Raw genomic sequence first — 13,700 nt, forward strand, 5'->3', positions numbered from 1 at the left:
TGTAGGAGCTTTTATGTTGTTTACCTTTTAGGCAGGAAACACAATGCTCAGGATAGGTGAACAGTTTTTGAGGTAAACCTCTTACTAACCCCTGTTTTGAAATGGCAGTGATTGTCTTAAGATTTGTGTGCCCCAATCTTCTGTGCCATAGTTCTGTCTCTTTGTTTGATGCAGCTGAGAACAGACATGCATCAGTTCTGGGGCACTCTTTTGACATATCAACAACATAAACATTGCCACTTCTTTGAGCAACAAGTTTAGTTGTACCATTTTTTATTATTGCTTCAATCTTATCAACCATTTCTGGTCCAACAATCCTACAACAATCCTTTGTGAAGAATGAGCCATACCCCTTATCACTCATCTGTGATACACTCAGGAGGTTGAATTTTAGATTGTCTATAAGATTGACATTTTCAAATTTTACATTTCCAGATTTTACTGTACCAGATCCCAGAACTTTCCCTTTACTATTATTGCAAAAGGATATATCACCCCCTCCATGGATTTTGAAATCTTTGAGAAGGGCTTTACATCCTGTCATGTGCCTGGATCTACATACCAAAGGCTATCTAAGCATGCAGAAGCTCCCTACACATGAAGTAAAAGGATTAGTTCATTAGGGTCTCCAAAGCCAACAAGGCTTTGGATGGGGTCTCAACAGTGTCTGGGATGGTCTCAGGTGTATGGGCAGTGGTTAGATCATGGGTTTGGACAGTTTTAGGACTGTTTTTCTCTAACCATTGTTGTGGATCTTGACCAATCACCTGTTGGTAACCAAAAGAATGCCTGTTCACTCTTGGTTTAGAAGGCCTTTTGTAAGCCTCATAAACATGTAGGATCCTTTGGTATGATGGTTGTCCCTTACCTTTCCTGAATTGATTGGCAGGAGGTGCATCAGTCACTTGAACATCTCTTTGGACAGATGTTTGGCTCAGCTGTTTTGTGACAGCTGTTTGGACTGGCACAAACAGTGGTTGTTTCTTGGTGAACTTGACAGACGATGTTGATGAACTTAAGGATGTTTTTGTAGTGTACTCATTCTTTTTCTCATCAAAATTTTTGAGATACACACATTCTTTAGTTCTGTGGTTATTTTTACCACAGATGGTGCAGCTCTCAGCAGGTACAATGACACTTGTTTTGTTTAGATCATATGCTTTTAGATGAAAACAGTCTTTTGTTAGATGATTCCTCTTTTCACAAAAATCACAAAACAGGTTTTTGATCTTTTCTCTTTTCTTCCTCTTCTCAGACTCCTTAGCAACAGAGTTTTGAACCACTGTTGGGATGTCTTTGATAGGAATGACTTTTGCTTTTGGAGCTTTTACACCATTAGTGGTTGGTTTGAAGTTTTCAAGGATGTCACACTCATCAGACCATGTGGGTTTGAATTGATATTTTGCAATCTCCTCAAAGGTTGAGGATCCCACAGATCTTTCCAGAGTAATCTTGTTACCAAGTTTGTTAGTTATTTTAACCTCTTGGCCATCCTTGTTTGTGGGAATAACTTCAACAATGGTTTGAACAGATTCTTTAGAAGCATTGTTTTCAATTTCATCATGTTTTCTAAAACCAAAACCAAATTTTACATTGCTCTTAATCTGTTTTTCAAGCATGACCTCATAACCTTTGCAAGATTCCACCCATCTTTCACAAGTGATTTGGGTGGACTCCAACTCCTTTTTACAAACTTGGTATTTTTCTACCATAGTTTGGAGTTGAGTCTTGGTTATGCTCTGCTCTTCTTTGAGACTGCTGATTTCTTTGTCTTTTTCAATCAATTTATTTCTAAGTTCTTTTAATGACTTTTCAAATTTGACTTCATCAGATAAGAATTTATCCCTAAGGTTTTCATTTACCTCTTTAATGTTAGCAAATGCAATAATACATTTGTCTGAACACAGTTTTTCAAGAACTTGAGGTGATACCTTAGCAGCAGCCATCATGGCACAATCACATTGATGATCACCTTCTTCATCAGCTCTAACTTCTTCCTCACCTGCTTTCTTCTCTTCCTCTTTCTCTTTGTCTTCTATGGACCAGGGGTCAGACAGTGGTTCAATCAGGGTTTCTGAATTTTCTCCCAGCAGTAGTTCACCAGCAACTGCAGTAACCACTGCTTCAGCCACTTCATCCACTGTTTCAGCACTTAGCTGTTCACCTTCAGTTTCTACCCCTTCTGGTATTGACTCTAATGCCATCAAACAAAATTCATCATTAAGATTATCATTAGAAGCATAGAGTGCAAAATTTTCATCACCAAGCTCATCAGGCATGCTGCTCCAGTCAACAAAGCCTTGGGTGAAAAAGCTTTGCTGATCTGGTTGTACCACTGTTGGAGCAGCTTGTTGAGGTGCAACAGGTTGCACTTGTGCTTGAGGGACAGGGGCTTGAACATACTGAATTTGTGGAACAGTGGTTTGAACATAATGCATAAGCACAGGGGTTGTAGCATAGTGAGCAGTGTTAACATGTGCTGCAGGGGTATAATGGGTATATTGCACAGTGCTTTGATGTTGTGGTCTAGGGTTTGAGCTGGGATGAGTTATTATAGGACCAATGGTTTAACTCCTGCATTCCCTAGCAAAATGACCTAGCCTATTGCACTTATAGCACTTAATTTTTGACTTATCCAACCCCACTTTTAAATTCCCATGTAACCCTGGGAATTTTCTCCATGTTCTATTGTAGAATTTGCTTGTTCTTACACTAAGCAAAGCCAATTGATGCAAAATGTCCATTTCTTCTAAGTCAGTGGGATCAAAGTGTTGCAAATCATTGAGTTCAAAACACAAATTATCTGACATCTGGTTTTCACAATTTGCAGTGAAAGCATAATTTGCAGAGTGAGGATTAGAGTTGTCAAAACCAGCAGTTATGTCAATAAAATGATCAAAACTCTGATCCTTACTGCTGCTACCAGATTCTTCCTGACCAAAAAGAGTTGTGCTGCCAAATGAATAGTCATCTGCAACCTTTTCCAGACTCTTGCAACCTCTTTTTCTGGTTTAACTCCCTTTCATAGGTCAGGAGTCTACCATGAAGTTGGGTCAGGGTCAGATCTTTGAACTCAGCTGAGTTTCTAGTCACAAAAGCAATTGTATCCTATTTTTCAGGTAGTGATCTAAGAAACCTGCTATTTTGAGTTGCATTTGGAAATGTAACTTTAACAAGTCTTAGCTCACTAATGAGACAGCTAAAACGCTCAAACTGTTGGGTCAATGATTCACCCTTGATGTTACAAAAGGTTTCATACTGCTGAGTCAAAATTTCCCTATTATTTTAATAACTTCTTCCGTTCCCCCAAACTGTTCCTTTAATGCATCCCATAGCTCTTTGGCACTGTTACAATGAAATAGTCCAGCATAGATTTCATTGGGTAATGCAGATGCAATGATGCTAAATGCTTTGGCACCGAGTTCGAACTTTTAGAAATCAGTTTCAGTATAATTTTCAGGTTTTTTTGGTTCGAACTTCTTTGAATCCTCAGCACTTGGCACCATGGGAACATGTGGTCCAAAAACAACAGATCTCCAACATCCAGTATTCTGTTAAGCAAGGATGTGACCAATCCTTCTCTCCCAGATGTTGTATTCATTACGTTTAAGCATGGGTGGTTTGAAAAGAGAGCCAATGTTATTCTTATCATCTTGTGATTGTGACGTCATCCTGGTTGTTTTACAGGCACTGATTAATCAACATTAATAGTGATTAAACCTTACTCTGTTTTTCAACAAAACGAACAAACTATCAGTATCAACAATTACGAGTTGAACTATTTATGTCACAATGATTGTTAAATCAAATTTGGCTATCCGAGCTCTGATACCAATTGTTAGGATCTGAGTTTGGATTGATTGTGTTTTACGTTTGAATTAAGAAGAAGATGAATGATAAATGCAGCGGAATATGAATGATAACAAACTTTGCACACAATCAAACAGGAGAAATACTTTCAACATACATTTTCATCAAAGAACCGAATGTTTAAATTTATTTCAAACACTGATTACAATTGCATGTATGCTTACAAACTCCCCCTCAGCCTGAGCTCACATTGGTTTGTTCGTGTAGGAGAAAGATGGTGAAGAGCAAATAGAACAGTATAGAGCACTGTTCTATTTATAGGCACGAGACAAACCACTGAGCATCTTTGCTGACATCACCATGAAAGTGACATCTAACATCCTAACAAACTCTAACATCTGACCTATACAAACTCTGCTATGCTAACAACTGTTATTACAATAAAATTCATAAAGTAAACTAAACTACTGTTGCATCCTTCCACTGATGTGAACCCAGCAGCACTTTACATATCCAGCAGAGCTTGACTCATAGCAGTAGATTGAACAGCAGAGCTTTAGTCTTCCATCAGTCTTTAACTTGGGCAGCAATTGTTGGTCAGCAGTTTGTAAAGATCAGTAGATTGGAGGTCAGCAGATGTTGAAACCACTTTCAAGGGGAGAGATTTGAAGCATAACATCTGCTTATTCTGGATCCACTGCCCTGATCCAGTTTTAGCTTTAATTATGTGTTCCTCTGATAGGGTTCAATCCCAACACTTTGATTTTTGTTAGTGCATTCATCTGTCGACTTCGTCCTGTATCGAGTCTTAGATTGAATTGTATAGATTAGGGAACATTTTACGAGAAAATAGGAGAATGTATGAGTATTAGATCCTGATTTCGCTCATAGGGTCATTTCAGGTGATTTCGCCCGAAACCCTTAGTTGCTGATTTCGCTCCTGTGGTCCCTGTGTTGTTTGGAGCGAAATATGAATGCTATATATATGTGTCTCATGGGCGAAATCAGTAACTATTGCCTTGTATTCCACGCCGAGGTGCTGCCAGTGTGAAGACTGCTTGTAATTGTGTTCAGATCAATACAATCAGTAGTTTAAGTGAAGAATCAGCTATTTCTAGTTTTTTTGTTGTTATTCCGCACCTGAAATAGAGTAGAACCCCTCTGAACGACTCATTCGGGTCAGATCACGATCCTACAATTTTGCATTGAACTTTATTTTAAACATGTTACAGGTTGAGGATGATGATGCTATGAAACGAAGTAGCAATGATGCCTAGATACACATTTAGACGATTTAGGTTTAAAGTGTTGTATCAATTTTGTTTGTTATGTTATGAAAATGTTGTTATTTGAATTTTCCTTGCAATGTTTGACAATTTGATTATGAAATGAAAATGGTTGTTTTAAATATTGTCACAAATAGTGTTATGAAGTCTCTTGCAATCTCGAACTAGTCCCACTCCGATGATTCCGCCATTGGTTGGGGTTTGACAGATTGGTATCAGAGCCATAACTATAGAGAATTAGGTAGAATTGCCATGTTCGACCTTGTCTATAGTAGGAACCATATTTTTGACCATTCTTGATTCATGCTTAAAATTTTATTCTTCCTACTTTCCTTCTTTCTCTTCTTTTTGGTCTTAATATTTACATAATGTCTTTCCTAAGACATTTTACATAATACACTTGAAGATTTGAAGACATTCTTTGTACAAAAGAGACGAGTTTACCAAAATAGGCGTGAAACCCACAATTTGCTGAACGACTCTCATTCCGCTTATTCTTATTTTGCACGAAATTTCGCCATTAAGCTAGGAGTGAAATCCACATCTTAATGGTAAATTTCCAATTCAAACTCTAGTGGACCCTCGTCAAAGTGTTGAAATTATATTTTGACCCGACGAGTACTAACCACGTTAGGGTACGAAATCGTTAAGTTAGGGGTGAAACCCGCACCTTGTCGATTAAGTCCCACCCCTCGATTTTTAATCTCGCCAAAGATTCGATTGTTTCGATCGATTAGAGACGTGTATTAACTGGAAGGGTAAGATACCATTAATCGCTTCTCGACGAGAGTATCTTACCTATAGGCCAAAGCACGTTTCTCTAATTTGAAAGGACTTTCGATTCACTTTGGAATAGTCGACGTTTCTCTACCCGAAACAATCCTATGTTTTGTGAGCCTCTCTTTTGTGTGATTCAATTTATATGTGATTTTATACTTGTTACCTCATTCATTTCAAAACCGTTACACAATTTGCACGTTTCGTGCAGTCAAAAACAATAATAATTCTCGTGAACAAATTAAATTTATACTCTTTTACGCATTCATACGTGTTTATACTTGTTGAATTCATGCTAATTATGTGAACCATACGTGTTACATCATGCTTACATGTTTAAACTTGCAAACTTATTTTGAATTTATGATCACGGCTCATCCTTTTCCTTCTCTTTCGATCCTTAGATGTTGTTCAACTCCGCGCCGAAGAGAACCAAGTCGAAGAAAGGTTCAACCTCCAACGCCAAATCCGACTCCATGTCAAAAAGGGATTGTATGAAATTCATGGCTAAGCAAATGGCTAAGGTCATACCCGATATTGTCAGCAGGGTTCAGCCAAACACCGATTCACCGCATGGCTCTATCGATTCGAAGGTAGAAAAACCCAAACTGACATTCCAATTCAAGCAATTTATGGCTTGTAAACCTCTGGAGTTAACAGACAAAGATGGCGCCACCGCCATGATGAATTGGTTCGACGCGATCGAGCTTACCTACCTGTAGAGTGGGTGCCCTGATGACCTACGAACCTTAAATGCAACTGGAGTTTTCCGTTCAAGGGCACTCGAATGGTGGACCACCGAACGAAACAAGAAGGGAAACGATGTTGCACATGCTTTACCTTGGGATGAGCTTAAGAAGCTTATGAAGGACCACTTCTGTCCTCCCCACGAACTCCAAAAATTGGAGAACGAATTTTGGAACCTAACGCAGAAGGGGAGCGACACGGATGGTCTGATTACGCGCTTCAAACAGCTTAGTGTCCCTTGCCCTGGATAGGTCGACTCCGTCCCCAAAACCATAGCCAAGTTCATTCGCTGTCTTGCACCTTCCTTGGATAACCATGTTGCCTCTGCTTACCCCAAAACTATAGAGGATGCCTTTAGCATAGCCACTGAACTTAACAACAATTACGTTCTTCATGGAACCTATGACAAGGTTGCAACGAAGAGTGCGCACCAAGCCACAACCGACACCGCCGCTGTTGAACCCTCACCTCCTCAACCATCCAAGAAAAACCGAAGCAAGAAGCAGAAGGCTTCAAGCCAAAATTGTGCGGTCATCACTCTGCCAAACCCTCAACCCTCACAACAGTAGCCGTCGTTACCCCCCGATAACACCGAACTACCAAAACGAGCCTACACTGGATCTCATCCACAGTGTACTACCTGTTTGTACCATCATCCTACCAATGTACCATGCCGCAAATGCGCCAACTGTCATAGGTTTGGGCATTTTGGGGACCGATGCCGCAACATCTCTCAACCCCAAAACAACCAACCTCAAGCTATTGTTGCCAACCCTGCTCCTAACCAGGTTCAACCCAAGTTGCTCCTGTGCGAGCATGCTTCAAGTGTGGCGATCTTAATCATCTCGCCAACGTGTGCCCTCAGCGCAATCAACCACAACAGCAGCAACAACAACCACAACAGCAACCTCAACAGCAAGCTCGAGGCTGAGCATTTTTCATCAGTGCCGCCCAGGCTCAAAATGCAAATGACGTCATCATTGGTACGTTTCTTGTGAACCATGTTTATGCTTCATCTTTATTTGATACTGGCGCCGATAAAAGTTTTGTGTCGTTAGAATTCGAACCTTTGCTTAAGTGTAAACGCTCTAAGTTGCCAAGATCTTTCGCTATCGAAGTCGCTAATGGTAAATCCGTCGCTGTCGATTCCGTTCTCTCTAAGTGTTCCTTGATTCTCAATGATCATACATTCTCGATCAATCGTATACCTATGCAAATGGGTAGCTTTGACATCATAGTAGGCATGGACTGGCTTAGGTGAGTTCGTGCTGAAGTTGTTTCTTCTGAAAAGTCTATCCGCCTTCCCCTCCCAAACGGTGATTCTCTACACGTGTATGGCGAGAAACCTTCTCAAGGTCTCAAGCTTATGTCGTGTATCCAAGCGAACAAATGTTTACGCAAGGGAACCTTCGCCTTTCTCGCCCACATTGTGGAAAAGAAGGACAAAGGCCCAAGCATAAGCGACGTTCCCGTCTTATGTGATTTTCCCGATGTGTTTCCCGATGATCTTCCTGGTCCGCCTCCTGCTCGTTCTGTTGACTTTCGCATCGATTTAGTGCTTGGCGCTACGCCTGTCGCTAAGTCTCCCTACCGTTTAGCACCCTCTAAGATGCAAGAGCTCTCGAGCCAACTTCAAGAGCTTCTTGATAAAGGCTTTATACGCCCTAGTACTTCTCCTTGGGGCGCTCCCGTTTTGTTCGTCAAAAAGAAAGATGGGTCATTCCGTATGTATATTGACTATCGTGAGCTCAACAAGCTTACTGTCAAGAACCGATACCCTCTTCCTCGCATCGATGATCTCTTCGATCAACTGCAAGGCGCGACCTGCTTTTCAAAGATCGATCTTCGTTCTGGGTATCATCAACTTCGAGTCCTCGAAGAAGATACACCTAAGACCGTCTTTCAAACACGTTATGGTCACTACGAGTTTGTGGTCATGCCCTTTGGCTTGACTAACGCACCTGCTGTCTTCATGGATTTGATGAACCGCGTGTGCAAAGCATACTTGGACCGTTTCGTGATCATCTTCATCGACGATATTCTTATCTACTCCAAGACTCAAGGAGAGCATGAGCGACACTTGCGTCTTATCCTTCAACTTCTTTGTACTGAACGTCTATACGCCAATCTTCCAAGTGCGAATTTTGGTTAAAAGAGGTTCAATTCCTTGGTCATACTGTCAACGAAGTTGGTATTCACGTTGACCACGCTAAAATCGAAGCTGTAATGAATTGGATTGCACCAAAGTCTCCGTCCGAAATTCGTTCTTTCCTAGGTCTTGCTGGTTATTATCATCGTTTTATCTCTAACTTTTCGAAAATCGCAGTTCCTTTGACCTCCTTGACTCAAAAAGAGAAACCTTTTGTTTGGGGTCCCGAACAAGAGGAATCTTTTCAAACTCTCAAGGACATGCTTTGTAATGCTCCTATCCTCGCACTTCCTGATGGAAACGACGACTTCCTCGTATATTGCGATACCTCAAACCTTGGCCTTGGTTTTGTCCTTATGCAACGCGACAAGGTTATCGCTTACACATGAGGCAACTCAAAATACATGAGAAAAACTACACTACTCACGACCTTGAACTTGGCGCAGTTGTTTTTGCCTTGAAGATTTGGCGACACTACCTTTATGGTACTAAGTGTGTGGTCTTCAACGACCATAAGAGCCTTCAACATATCTTCAACCAAAAAGAACTGAACATGCGTCAACGCCGTTGGGTGGAGTTATTAAACGACTATGACTGCGAAATTCTCTACCATCCTGGTAAGGCGAATGTAGTGGCCGACACTCTTAGTCGTAAAACTCATGTGAAGAGTATTCGTTGTCTCCAACTCATTAACGATCTTCAATACTGCATTCGTGAAGCCCAATATGCCTCTATTAACGAGGGTAGCCTCACTTTCGAGTTACGAGGTGGTGTTGAAAAAGATCTGGTGTCTAAATCTAATGGTATTCTGTACTATTGCAATCGTATCTGGATTCCTAATCGTGAAAACCTTCGAGACTTTCTAATGAATGAGGCACATAAATCGAAATATTCCATTCATCCTGGCGCTGACAAGATGTACCAAGATATGCGTATGTCCTACTGGTGGCCTGGAATGAAGAGGGATATCGCCTCTTACATTGCGAAATGTCTTACTTGTTCAAAGGTAAAAGCCGAACATCAACGTCCCTCTAGCTTACTCAAACAACCAGAGATTCCTGTCTGGAAATGGGAGAGCATTGCTATGGATTTCATCACCAAACTCCCTTGTACTTCTTCTGGTCATGACAGTATTTGAGTGATCGTTGATTGATTGACCAAATCAGCTCATTTTCTCCCCATTTGTGAAGATTTCAAAGTCGAGAAATTGGCTAGAATCTATACTGATGAGATCATTTGTCATCATGGTACCCCCATTGACATCATCTTCGATCGTGATGCTCGTTTTACGTCTCGCCTTTGGCAAACCTTTCAATCTGCTATGTGTACTACTCTTAACCTTAGCACCGCTTTCCATCCTCAGTCAGACGGTCAAACCGAGCGTACTATCCAAAACTTAGAGGATACGCTTCGTTCATGCAGAAAAGATTTTGGTGGCAACTGGGATTCACACTTGCCTTTGGTCGAATTCTCGTACAACAACAGTTATCATGTGAGTATTCAAATGGCACCTTTCGAAGCATTGTATGGTTGCAAGTGCCGTTCGGCCATTTGTTGGCACGAGATTGGTGAATCTCAATTCACTGGTCCCGAGCTTATACAAGAGACAACGGACAAGATTTTACAGGTTCGAGACAACTTACTGAAAGCCAAGAGCCGACAAAAGAGTTACACCGACAAGCGTCGCAAGCCCTTGGAATTCGAGATAGGTGACTTCGTACTTCTCAAGGTATCCCCTTGGAAGGGTGTGGTTCGATTTGGTAAGAAAGGGAAACTCACGCCTCGCTACGTAGGTCCTTTCAAGATTCTCGAAAGGATTGGCAAGGTTGCGTATCGATTGGACCTACCTGAAGAACTCAACAACATTCATCTTGTCTTTAACGTTTCAAACTTAAAGAAGTGTCTAGCTGAAGAAGGACTTCATATTCCACTCGAAGATCTTCAAATCAATGAAACTCTACACTTCGTGGATAAACCTGTCGAGATCATGGACCGAGGTGTCAAGCAATTGAGGCGCAGTCAAATTCCTATCGTCAAGGTTCGATGGAAAGAAAACGCGGCGCTGAGTTTACTTGGGAACTCGAAAGTGATATGAAAACTAAGTATCCGCATCTGTTCGTTGCATTTTCCTAAATTTCAGGGCGAAATTTCCTAAAGGAGGGGAGACTGTAACACCCTGCTTTTTCATACTTTCCATTTTTAGAAAAATTGTATCGTATTTCTATTTTCGAAAACTCGTTTCCTTTGTAATTGTATTTCGTTTTGTAATCGTATTTCGTTTCGTATCATTGTAATCCGAGACTTCAATCGTAATAAAACTAATTATTGCATACGAATTATACTTAATTTGTTTTTACATGCTTAAACATTTAATCATTTTATACATTTGATACGTACTCGTACCCTTGTAAACACATGCGTAACTTACAACCAATACGTGATTCTAGATATCCTATACGTGCAAACACTCGGTTCTACGTTCACAATACGCAACCTACACTTTCATTTTAAGCAAACTTATTACTTAACTTCATATATCATTCCAAATTCACACTTTAGTCTAGTAGTTATCATATATTAATATTTCATTTATTATTATACTACATATTAATGCCAAAGAAAAAGACTAAAATCGCAACATGTGGCTGATGTTAGAGGATTGTTTTAATTAATTCTAAGTTCGCAATTCACAATATATAACAACATCACACAATGTTACGTCAATTAATTGTCAATAAAACAAAAGATAGGTAGACAGTAGCTTCGGTCAAAAGCCTTATGGCTGTTTTAGTTTTCTTCTTTTTAATTAATAACTACCAATCAATTTGTATTTAATGTCATATTGATTTACTGGTTAGCATGTGATAATTTAGAATGTCATGACATATTCAATTACCATAACATAAGTTAACACAAAAAAAAAATTAAATAAATAAATAAAAGAAGTATGTGGGAAACAACCTTCCGATCGCAAGATTGGAGGCTGGTTTTAATTATTTTTTTTTATTCGTTTAACCCCCAACTAATCATATTAAATGCCAACCAACCCAACCCTAATCCATCCCCTAGATAACCCAAGCTTCCTGCAAACATTTTTCATATTCTTTACACTCTCTAGACCCTCTCAAGCACACACAAATTGCAGCTGAGTTCCAGATTCGAGCAGATTCATACCTTCACACAAAAGTGAGCATAAGTCACTCATTTCTTATCCGATTCACTTGATTCTTCTTCCTACATGCTTGGATTAACCTTAGGAACGTTTCTAATGGTTTTTCATGGAAAACCAGGCCCTCAAACGTCACCAAAAAGGCTCCAAAGTTGACTGATTTTTCTGTTCTTGTTTCATACTTTAATAAACTTGATTAAACTTGAGGAAACTCATCTCAAACCTATGTCCTTATGCTTATAACCATATCTATGGTTAGTTAGGCTTAAAAACAAGGTTGAGACATGTAAAATAAGAGGTTAAAACCTCACAAACTTTCTGTTTTGATTAAGGGTTTAACCCACAAGTAGTTTCAAGCTTGAAGCTTGATGTTGTATGATTAAAGGATAAGCTTGGGCTTTCCTACTTGAAAATCCACACACTATTTGAAGTTTTCCCATAGATTAGTTGTTCATTTTTCGTTCTTACTTGTAAGTTCATGACCCTCCTTGTTGTTTATGACAACAAGTGTAGTGGTGAACAAGGAGGTACCTAAATGGAAGACATGTTCTTCCTACCTCATGCATGATTTCTATGATACAATAGAGGTTCCTAAGTGGAGGATTCATCCTCTAACCTCATGCTTCACATATATGATATTCTTGCTATTATATTATCCACTATATAATGGATATAATATACTAGTAACCAAGCTTTGATGATGACCTAGTGGTTATTTGTCAAATGTTAAAGTTACATCATGTACAACATTATGCGTTAAAGATGATTGCTTTCATATGTTTATATTCATAAGTTTTAAACTCCGAATCTTTATTCCACCGTTATCCTCCAATACTCATACGCCTTTGTTTCTTCGTGTAGAAGGACTTGGTGTTCCAACCTCCCATAACAACAACTCTCTCGCGGATTCACAAGTGGAAAGCTTGCAAAACCGTGAGTATACTCGAAACCCCCTTTTTATGTTTACCACTTTTGAGGTGTAACATGTTAAATTACAAAACTACACTTAAACTTCAATCTTTACGCATGCACGAAGCAATCCAAATACATGAATGCTATGTTGTTATACTTGATGCTTATACTTGGGTGATTATAATGTGATACAATAATCATTAGCTTTATATGAGCCTCCATTTAACATGTATAGCGCTATAGGAGTAACGCACCGCCCATGAATGAGAGGTCACGTTGAATTGTATCATTTTGCGTAAACAGAGGGTTGACTAGAAATATTGCATACCTTGTATGATGATCTTGTATAAACTAAGTTGCCATGTGGATTCGTTTTAAACTTTTAAACTTATACTTATACTTATTCTTAAACTTGTATACTCACCTTTGCTTTTGCATTGAACTTTATTTTAAACATGTTACAGGCTGAGAATTATGATGCTATGAAACGAAGTAGCAATGATGCCTAGATACACATTTAGACGATTTAGGTTTAAAGTGTTGTATCAATTTTGTTTGTTATGTTATGGACATGTTGTTATTTGAATTTTCCTTGTAATGTTTGACAATTTGATTATGAAATGAAAATGGTTGTTTTAAATATTGTCACAAATAGTGTTATGAAGTCTCTTGCAATCTCGAACTAGTCCCACTCCTATGATTCCGCCATTGGTTGGGGTGTGACAATTAAATACTGTAACGAACCGATACTGAATTTATGCCGCAACGCGAGGAGCAATTTCACTAGTTAAGACTTTTAAAGATAACTTAGCCATTATTCCTTTATATCAAACTAGTTTAAGATCCCATG

At 39.4% G+C, this 13,700-nt stretch overlaps 1 long non-coding RNA gene across 1 annotated transcript; it reads left to right on the plus strand.

The window, feature by feature from the left end:
- The first annotated feature begins 11,750 nt into the window (after positions 1-11,750).
- On the plus strand, positions 11,751-13,462 carry LOC110871504. Its single transcript, XR_002553795.2, has 3 exons — positions 11,751-11,955; positions 12,800-12,871; positions 13,315-13,462. It is a non-coding gene; the product is annotated as an uncharacterized LOC110871504 (long non-coding RNA).
- Positions 13,463-13,700: the final 238 nt, after the last annotated feature.

Source organism: Helianthus annuus, chromosome 8 (assembly GCF_002127325.2).
Source record: "Helianthus annuus cultivar XRQ/B chromosome 8, HanXRQr2.0-SUNRISE, whole genome shotgun sequence".
Lineage (NCBI taxonomy): Eukaryota > Viridiplantae > Streptophyta > Magnoliopsida > Asterales > Asteraceae > Helianthus > Helianthus annuus.